At 51.5% G+C, this 10,658-nt stretch overlaps 1 protein-coding gene across 4 annotated transcripts in view; it reads right to left on the reverse strand.

Moving 5' to 3' along the window:
- Positions 1 to 10,333, reverse strand: part of ZNF592 (zinc finger protein 592) — a 47,861-nt gene extending 37,528 nt beyond the window's left edge. For 3 of the 4 annotated variants that reach the window (XM_059179935.1, XM_059179932.1, XM_059179933.1), the window contains exon 1: positions 10,212 to 10,333. The gene's annotated coding sequence lies outside the window, so the exon portion shown is untranslated. Of the gene's footprint in view, positions 1 to 9,674; positions 9,849 to 10,211 lie in introns of those variants that run through there. The other variant, XM_059179934.1, reaches the window with a different exon arrangement.
- Positions 10,334 to 10,658: the final 325 nt, after the last annotated feature.

The following is a 10,658-nucleotide window of genomic DNA, read 5'->3' on the forward strand; positions in this document are numbered from 1 at the left end:
CCACCACAGGTGATGGATAATTCTGGGGTTGAGAACCATGGTGTGGTCCAGGGAGCACTGGCCTCAAAAATCACCCCAAAAGCTTGCTAACAATGCAGACTCCTGGACCTCCCTGGAAACTGACTGCAAAGCAGTGGGGTAAACCCAAGCTTCCGAAGCTGTGACAGTTACCTGGTGGCTATGGAACAATGGTATTGGCACTGAATGAGCCCCAGAAATGGCACCAGTGCTCCAGGTGGCCCTGGAGGCCAGGATGACCCAAGCAGCTGGCCCAAGAGAGGCTCCCAGATGATTCAGACTCCCATGCCCCACCCACCCACGCAAGAGCCACTGCATAAGCCCCTCCACATGGCAGGCAACCAAGGCAACACTTCCAGGAAGGAGGCAGAGCTGCTGGGAGCTTCCCCTCTCATTCAGGTGCCCCATCAGGACCTACAAGCCCGTGGGACCACTCAGGCCTCCTCTCCCGTACTTCGTCCATCTCACTCCAGCCCCAGCCACACTGACCTCCTTGCTATTCCCAAAACTGCTCAAGCTTTCTCCGGCTTCAAGGACTTTGTCTCCTGGCTTTTCTCTCTACCCCGATGGCTCCTCCCTGCAGATCTCTGTGTAAGTGTCTTTTTATCAGTGATACTTCCCTGATTTCCATACTTAAAAGAGAAAATCTGCCTCCCACCAAGCCTCCCTAACCTCCATCCCTGCTTTGTTTTTCTCCATCATACTTTATATTCTGCTTGTTATCTATAAGCCTACACACACTAGAATGAGTTTCCTGAAGGTAAGATTTTTATTTATTTCCTGTTATAATCCCAGTGCCTAAAACAGTGCCTGGCACACAGCAAGCACTCAAATACTTATTCTAGGACTGAATGCATCAGAAACACCAATCTCAACACAGAGCTTACACCAAAAGATGACAGGGAAGAAGCTGATTATAGCCAAATCACTGCTCCACTGATCTCATCTTGGCAAAAGCCTCTTTAAAAACAGTCTAGAAGCCTAATGAAACAGAAACCATTTAGAAATAAGTATTTCCAGTCAATTAACCCAATCCAAATGGGTTTGTGAGTCAACGACAATTTGTTTTGAGAAACAGATAAAACTATGGAGACAAAAAATGAAGTTGAAAGAAGGCGATCGAACAAAATGGATTTCAGATACAGTCCTGGTAAGTGTATAGGTTCAAAAGAAAACCCAAGAGCACTGACAGCTACCTTCAGACAGGGAACAATTTTCGCAATCCTGGGTTACAGTCTGCGAGCACAGGCCTGGTGCAGGATACGACCGTGTGCTTACCCCAGACCCACCAACCTGATACACCTAAGGAGGATTCTTCCTTTCCCCTTCCTCTTACTCACACCTCACCTGCCTCCAAAACTCACTGGAAGCCACAGACAATACTTGAGCTCTACCTAGTTGGGAGCGCCGGAAGCCTCTGTCAAGGCCAACACACAGAAGATGGGGAGCATCCAGCCACGACCCCGTCTCACTGATGTTCTCCGTTCCACATCCTTGTTGCCTCTCCCCTCCCTGCCTCAGTCTCTCTCCCGTGGTCACCCTGCGTATCTCCTGGAGACCAGTCTTCCCCAAATACTGCTTTCGTCAGGTCACTTTTCTCAAAACCCTGAAGTGGTTTTCTATCACCTACCCCAGCTCCTCGAGCCAAGCTTTTGAGAACTTCCATACTCTAGACCTAGACCAAGTCCACTGCTTTTACATTTCCACGGGAGCTTCTTTACCTGCTTCGAAGACCAATCATTGCCTTCCCCTTCAACATGCCACTAAGAGGTAAGATTGTAGCGACCAGAACACACTGGACCATGTGTCCAGTCCCCATTCCTGCCAAGATTGTCCCTGCTCTCCACACCATCCACACCCATTCCTTCCGCTCCAGCTTCCAGACACTGCCCTTTCCCGCTCCAATGCCACAGCCAAACGCCCTGCACTTACACAGGCACGCACATTCATTCACTCAGGGATCATGGCTGAGCACCTACTAGGTGCCAGGTCCCCGCCTCCGGGGGTGCTGACGTTCCACTGGATGGAGACACACAGTCACAAACAAGCAGATTCAGGACAAGTCATAGGGCTTTCCTCGACAGGAGCTCCCCAACCGCAATCAGAAACGGGAGGGACTGCTTTTGCAATTCGGAGGCAAGTGCAACAGCAAGCCGTGAGAACATGGGGGAACAGAGGTTTTAGTTTTAGGTAGAGGGGAGAGCATGCAGGAGTGCTTGGTGCACTCAAGGAACCCAAACCAGAGCAGAGGGAGTCAGAGGAGACAGGGCGGGACGCAGGAGGGCTACCATGAGGACTGGCGTTTAGTCTTTGACAGAAGGCTTCAGGAGGACCGGAACTTACACTGTCCAAGAGACACTGCCCTCTGCCTATGTACTTCAGCCATCTATCACGAGCTATAAAATTAGGAGGGATTTTTCTTCTTGAATGCTCCAAAACTTTTCCAAAGTAAGCATATATTATTTTTTAAGTGGGGGGGGGGGGGCGTCTTGCCAACCCTGTAAGAGTCAGCCCAAATTCCACCTCTGCCTCAAAGCCCACTGGGCCGGTGCCAACCCTGTAAGAGTCAGCCCAAATTCCACCTCTGCCTCAAAGCCCACTGGGCGGGTGCTAGGACTGTGCCCATGCTGCAGCCTAGGCCCCAGCCAGCAGGACCACCAGGGTGATCCCTGAGTCTGCAGGACCTGCCTGCGGCAACTAATGGGCATCAACGTTTCTTCTGCTGCCCTTACTTCTCTCCTGCCCTGCAGGAGTGTGTCCCTTCGGATACTCTTGCCCCCAAGTGCCTGTCTGTGCCCCAGTCGTTCTCTCAGTTGACTTAATTAATTCCTGGTAATTAAAGCTACTATTTGGTGATGAACTGCTAAGAGTCTGACCTCTCCCAGGGGGGTGTAAATATTTTAAAAGGGGAGTCTAAGTGGGAATGCAAAAGCCTTAGACTCAGAGAACCAGAGCTAGAATGGTGGAATGACAAGCACTGGGTTCATATTTTGTGGGTCACTGGCTACCTTCTCCTAACGGGCTCAGGGGCTTGGAGAAACAGTGTCACCGGGAGACAAGTGAAGAAATGAACCATGAGATTACATCACTGCCGCCACCTCCCTCCTCCCAAAGGGCCATTCAATCCATTTTGGGTACCAGAGAATGTTCCCCAGAGGAAACCCCAGCCATCTCAGAGGGGTGACCCGTGTGAAAGTAACCACTATCCTCAGCAAGAAAAGCCCCCTTAAGATATCCCTGGTCTGCAAGCAAATTGTTCTCTAATTGCTTTCAGTGGGGCGACTCCTTGAGGGCAGAGTTCACCTCACAGGATTCTTTTGTGCTCCACAGAGCACCCAGCTCTGGGTTGGGCCCAGGCTAGGCCTTTCACAAGCAACTGTGGATTCCTGATCAATGATGGTGCCGTTGCAAAAAGGCTCCATGGGATTTTAAATACAAGTAAACATTCTAATTAAGAATAATGGTAGAATTAATCACACATCTAATATTTTTAAGGGCCTGAAGATTTATAGGTCTAATGACATCTCAAACAGTGAAGAAGTTTTTACAACCTCAGCCAGTTCAGCTCAGGTCTAGAGAGTCCGTCCAGCAAGGGAAGGCAGAGCGCAGCCCTTGCCCATACACAGCATAGCCTGGGCTGGGCCAAGCCCCAGAAGAATCTGAACAGCTGCTCACTGCCCACCCCGGGGCCCCCTTCTCCTCTGAAAATGCCAAAACTCTGCCTCAGATGTGTTTTCAGGCCCTAGAATAGCCCCGAGAGGCTTGCAGGTATAATGGACACCTGTCTTCAAACCCTCTCTTGGGTCTCCCTCTGCCCTTCGGCTTGCTCAGGAACAACTTCAATGTTAGGAGCTGAATCGGCAAACAGGAGTAGGATGTTGTATCCGCCAGCAAAACAGAGCCCACTTTACCGGCCTGTGTTCAACGCCAGCTTGCCCAGGGCAGTGTGGGGAAGATGTTCCTTTGCCCCAAGACCGGATGAAAATGAGAAAGAAGTAGCCACCCCCCTCCCATCTCACACCCAGATCGAGCCGAACCCCCAGAAGGAGAGAAATCCTAGGAATGCATGTGAGGCTTATGCACAGGAACCCCTCTCTTTACAGTACCATGACCCCCAGGTCACAACACCAAGGCCTCTGGCATGCCCCACTGTTGACAAGCAGGAGACTGAGTCTGTGGTCCCCGGGGGAGCGAAGGCCGGGGACCACACCTGGAAGGAGTGATTTCTTTAAAAGCACACTAAAAGAAAACACCCACCGAATGTAGCTAGAAGCCAAGTCACACTCTAACCACCCCTCCCAGATGGTGCAGCCCGGGACCTCTGAATTCAGGGACTGGCCCAGTCAGAGGTCCCAGCCTAAGTCCCCTCAGATCTAACAAAGGCAATTTCCCCTGAGTGACCAGGGAGAGTGGCCAGCTCCGACATCAGGACTCTTCCGTAGGGACGTATTTCTGGGCAGTTTGAGTTTTTGCCTCAGGGCCTTCAAGTTTATCTCCAAAATGAAAACAGACTAACTGGTTATTTGTTTTTGTAAAGATGATACACAAACCTTGAGAAAATTCAAGTGACAGGCAAACATGTAAACAAAAGCAAAACCACCCAATCCCACCACTCAGCGGGAAGGAGGTCTCCCAGCAAACTGTTCTGCAGACAGGAAGGGGGTCCATTCTGAGTTAACCCTAGAGGGTAGTAGGTCTCAATTCTCTGAATAATCCTGGAGACTTAGTTTTGCACAAGACCCTTAATGCCACCTCTGAACTGCCCAAAGTAGTTTTCTAGTGGGCTCCCCAATAATTGAGCAGCTCTCATCAACAGAAAAAACAAAGTGATACAGATCCCCTCAGCTCCCCTCCCCCGAAAACACACACACTCTGACTGGAGGCCAGGAGTTAATCTGCTCAGTGGACACACTCCTGTCTTTTCACTCAACACTGTGGCAGTCTTTCCACAATCAATCACAAGTATGGATATCCTCAGCCTTTTCATCTCCTGGAGGACAGGAGATGTGACAAAAAAGGGGCACCATTACCTCTTGATCCAACACCTACAGAATCTAAAATGGAGAAGGTAAAGGACTTACCCAAAGTCACACAGTGAACAGAGGACACCCCAGAAGTGCTGAGAGGTTTGAGGAATGACTCTGTGGGTGACACCGAACTGGAAAGGTGTTCACCAACTTTTGAGTTATAAAAAGGATCAGATAGGTCATTTCAACAAATACACGCTTCCCACTTCAAAGAAAAGTAAATGGTTGGTTTAAGTACCGCTCTGATCCTAAAACATTTCTCAATATTAATTAGCTAATGGATATCACAATGCTACACTCCTAGAACACAGAGAGGGAGACCACTGGAGCGAGCACAGCTTGTGAGTACACGAAACTGCTCTGCACTCAGAATTCTCTCCTATTCGGGTGTTCCTCTTTTTTATGGAAAAGAAAAAGTTAAAACAAAGTTACATATAAAGATAGAGCTGGGGACGCCTGGGTGGCTCAGTTGGTTAAGCAGCTGCCTTCGGCGCAGGTCATGATCCCAGCGTCCTGGGATCGAGTCCCACATCGGGCTCCTTGCTCGGCGGGGAGCCTGCTTCTCCCTCTGCCTCTGCCTGCCATTCTGTCTGCCTGTGCTTGCTCTCTCTCCCTCTCTCTTTCTGACAAATAAATAAAATCTTAAAAAAAAAAAAAAAAAGATGGAGCTGGAGATAAAGATCTAATACAAACACTGAATATTAAAATGTTAACGGTAGCTCTGGGTTAGAGGACCTATCAGTAAGCTGTATACCTTAGTATACCTAATCTGTGCTCCCTGCATTTTCTACATGAATATTCTGGTGTAATTCTTTTTAGAGTTTTAAAAGAAAAGTAATTAGCCCACAATCTAGGTTGGTCTATTTGGATTTTATTTTTCACTATAGAAAAACAACGATTCAAAACTCTAGAAGATCCACCACCCTTCTCAGCTCTGCAGAAGCAGAAAGAAGGTTAAGATGAGGCTCAAACCCCAATCCAGATTGAGGATTCCAATCCAGTAGGAAAGCTCACCATGACCAGGCTGAGTAGAGGGGAGGAGTTACTACTTTATTTTCTGTCTCCGATGTGTAGGGAAAACGAAAATTCTAAACCAATCTCTCCTTCCAGTGCAACCAAAAGCTCCCCGCCCCCTCCCTGGGTTCACAGACCTCTGTTCCCAGAACAATTTCCAATGCATCTGTCCACAACCACCCTTTAACTACAAGACTACCCACACCACTTAGAATCTGGATACCAATTCTGAGAAACACCCTTTTCCAGTATTTTGTTTCTAAAAAGTTATTCCTCCTCTTCCTTAAGAGTCACAAACATATGATCCAACCCACACTATACAGAATCATGCATTCTATCAATTAATAATCGTGGCTGCCCACACTGTATGGAGCTTAAGTCAAGATTGTGTTAACGAAAAGGATGCATCTTCACGGGCCTGAGAAAAACAAACAAGAATTGAGGAGCAAGCGTTTGTTAATATGTCCCAGCCCTGGCCAGAAGGGGTGGGGGATGGCCAGAGGACAGAACATCTGTCATTCTGCAGTTTCATTTCTCATGGCCAGTTAATACCCTAAGTTTATGCATCAGTATCTTCCAAGTTTGGTTAGTGAGTCAGTCTGCCTGGATCCAATAAGCTCCGAGTGCCCTACAAAACTGAATTTTAGGACTACGAAACTGAGAACCAGATCCTGAAACACAGTGATCCCGTGAAAATAAAGCCACCTCCAGAGTGACATCTGTCTCCACTCCCTAACTCCAGCACCGACCATGGTGTGTACCTGATGTATCTAATACTCATCTAACACTCTCTGTGGCTTGTAGTATAAAATCCAAACTTGACTTGCCTTTCACAGCTCCAACTCAGCTTCCCAGCCTCCTGTCCAGAACAACCAAACCTCTCAGGGCTCCATGATTTCACACATAGCTCTCTCTACCTAGACTGTCCTTTGCCAAGTCTCACTTGCCTGTAAAACTCCTATTCTTCCTCCAAAGCCCAGTTCAAAAGCCACTTCTGCCCCCAAAATCTTCCCTACTCCCCCTAGGCATTTAGTTCCTACTGCTCCCAACAGCTCTCTAACTAGCTAGCATTAGAGAACTTGTTAAGTACATTGTAGCTCCTTTGTTTACATATCTGACCTCCCCTGGACACCCTGAGGTTCTAAAGGGAGGGAACTCACTTTGTATCTAAAAGTCCTACCACAGTGTCAAGAATGAAATGGGAGATCAATGTTGAATGATTGATCACATGGAACACTGGCATTATTTAGAGAAAAGGGGAGGGAGAAAAGAGTCTCCCAGAATCCAAGAACTAAATTTTAAATTTAATCTTTAAAATTAAAATTTTAAATTAAATCTATATATTTAATCTCATCCAATGTGACCAAATCATAGCTAAGAGAAAGCATGAGAATTTTAAAAATGTAATAATAGCGACTAACATGTGAGGTAAGTGCTGCGTCTACGTGGCTTGTTTAATCTGATATGCACAACAGCCCTACGAGGTAGGTACTTTTATCTGCATTTACCAATCCTATGAGATAGGTACTTTGATCTACATTTAAGATGGGAAAAGCTCGAGGCCTTTCCAAACAGGAAACTGAGGCACATAAGAAATTAAACTCAAAGTCATTCTGTTAGCAAGTGGCAGAAGCAAGACACAAACTCCAGTAGTTTGGTTCCAGAGCCAGTGGGCTCTGGGATCCAGGATACCTGGGTTTGAATCCAGATTGTGTTACAAATGTGGTTTTGGGTAAGTCATCTATCCCCTCAGGGCTTGTTCCCTATTCCCTCTGGGCTTGTATCTGTAAAAAGGGCAGGACAAGCCCTTTCTCTTAAGTTGCAGAAAGGATGAACTTAAATATGATGTTGGTGAAGTCTCTCAAATTGATTCTTCCATCTAGCAGGCACTCCATAAATGCTAATTCGTCTTCCTTTGCCTTCCTAAAAGCTGCACAAAATAGACTCTGAGGAAAAGGATCTCCCCCCAGACTCTCTGAGGCTTTTCGAAGCAGATCAAGTGGTTAGACCACTCAAGGAGAAAGCCTCACCTTACCTGCTTATCTCAAAGTCCATTCCCCACACAGAGGCCAGAGACCTTTTAAAACCTAAATGTCATCATGTCAATCACTTGAAACCCTTCAAAGGTTCCTAATTTCACGGGGGATACAGACCGAAGTTGAGGGAGGGGTGGGGAAGGAGCCATTCTGTCCCAAGGCCCCCTGTGATCTAACTCACCTCTCTACAGACTTACCTCCCCTCTCCCTCTCCCCTCACCCCCTCCAGCCACACAGGCCTCTTTCACTTCCTCCAACTCGCCAAGCTCCGCGCTGCTCCACACATGGTTAACTCTTAACCCTCCTTCGGGTCTCAGCCCAGACGTCACTTCCTCGGGGAAGCCTTCCCAAAGCCCCCAGATCAAACCAAGGCCCATCGCTCTCGGCATTCTGGTCCTCTTTCCTTCCTCAAGCTCAGCCCAGTTTGAAATGATCAGTTTACGGCCTCCTTCAAAGTTTTATTCAAAAGACATCTTCCAAGAAGGCCTTCCTGGGGCCACTTGAATGTAAATTCAACCCCCACCCAGTATCTCATATCCTCCTTCCCTGTCTTCTGTTTCTCCCTAGCATTTAGCCCCTTTGAAGAGGCTGCATTTTTCACAATCTATTTTCCCAGCCTCTTGCACCTTCCCACACACACACACATCAGACTGAAAGCTCAACAAGGGCAGGTATTTCTGTTTGCTTTCTTCACAGCATCTAAAACAACGCCCGGCACATATATGTTGACAAATATTCGGTGTGGAACGAAATTTCCAGATTATTTATTATTGGGCTTTCCCACTAGGCTACCAGCTCAAGCCAAAAACATGTCCTTCTGGTTTACCACCATCCTCCCAACACCTTATCCAGTGCCCAGCATATAGTAAGTGCTCAGTAAAAATTTACTGAGTGACTCAAAGCCATGACCATTGGGAAAACAGTCAAAATATATGTGCTAGCACCACGCTTTCTTCTCTCTTTCACTGTGCAATGTACCTGTGAGTTTGAGGAAACAGACCCATGAAATCCCAGCAAGCACCCACCAGGCCAGGCATCTGTGTCCACATCCTGTATGCTCAGCCACACTGTACACACCAACAGATGCACCCTAGAGGGCCTGTATGAACAGAGAGCTGAAGGCAGGTGGGCCAACCCTAAGCCAAATACCATCTTACCCCCAAGTCCCATTCTCCTACTGCCAGTCCTATTCTAGGCCAGTCCTGGGTGCCAGACATGCTTCCCTGGGTGGGCCTGTGGATTTATTCCAATCCAGGACTTTTAATGCTCCCTCTGGCCTACTCAAAGAAACAGAAAGTTAAAAATCCCTGAGCAGCTCCCATAATCCTGGGGTTCTCAGGAACAGGCATACCTAAGGTCGTATGGACCCCTCCCCCTCACACACGCTGATCCAAGGCCAGGAGGCCATCTGTCCAGCAGACGCTCCCCTGTCCTCCCTCGGGTCACATTGAGCCTCCCACCACCCCCCCACACACACACTCCCAGGTTGGCAGAAAGAGCCCCTGCAGAGAGATCATTTCCACCCTGATTAGCAGGCCTGGTCCCCCCCTGAAGACCCCCAACTCTGGAGCAGGAATACCTGTCTGCTCCCGAAGAAACCTCCCCCAGGCTCAGAACTTGGGCGGCGGTGGGGGGAGGGACCGAGGGGCGCCCAAGAGGGTCGACCCCCGAAGTGTCCGCCCCAGGACGGCGCCAGCTCTCGGCGCGGCGGGGGATGGAAGGGCTGACAGGGCGCCCCGGCGGGGCGAAGCGGCACCGTTATCCGCGCCCGGGCGGGGGGCCGCGGGCTGTGGCCGAGGGCGGCCGCCTGCCCCGCGCGGGGAGGGCGGCGGCGGCGGGTCGCGGCGGCGGCGGCAGCGGCAGGGGCAGGCGGCCCGTCGGCCGGAGGCGGGGTGGGGTGGCGGCAGGGGCCCGCCAGGCGGCGGTCGGGGGAAGTGGCTGCCGCCTCGCCTCGGGCGGCGCGCAGGGTCCGCCCGGCTGCAGGGCCGCGGCGCGGGCGCGGGCTCGGCCCCGGCTCGGCGCGGCCCCGGCCGGCGGGCTGAGGCGGCTTCGGCGGCGGCGGCGGCCCCGGCCCGCAGGCTCCCCGCCCTGGCCCGGCCCGCGGGGGGGCGCTTACCTGGCGGCGGCGGCGGCTGCAGGCCCCGGGCTCGGCCGCGCGCGTCCCCAGCGCCGGCTGCGGGAGCCACAACATGGCGACGGCGGTGGCGGGCGGGGCTGCGGCTCCGGGGGCGGAGCGGGGGCGGGAGCCGGCCGGGCGGCGGGACCCGGCTGGGGCCGTGGGCGGGTGAGGGGGGGGGGGCGGGCGGAAGACGACTCGGACCTGGGCGCCGGCCCAGGGCGGCGCGGCGCAGGGGCTGCCCCGGCCTGGGCCCGGCCTCCGGACTCGGGCCTCCCGCTCCCGCCTCCGGCCTCCCTCCCCGCGGCGAGCTGCGAGGCGCGGGCCCGACGGCGGCGGGGCGGGGCGGGCGGGGCGGGGGCGGCGCCGCTCAGGGCTGGACCCTCGACCCCGCGCGCCCGGGCCGGGCCCAGCCCCCGCCCCGCCCGCCCCGCGGAACACCCGGGC

Source organism: Mustela lutreola, chromosome 7, assembly GCF_030435805.1.
Source record: "Mustela lutreola isolate mMusLut2 chromosome 7, mMusLut2.pri, whole genome shotgun sequence".
Lineage (NCBI taxonomy): Eukaryota > Metazoa > Chordata > Mammalia > Carnivora > Mustelidae > Mustela > Mustela lutreola.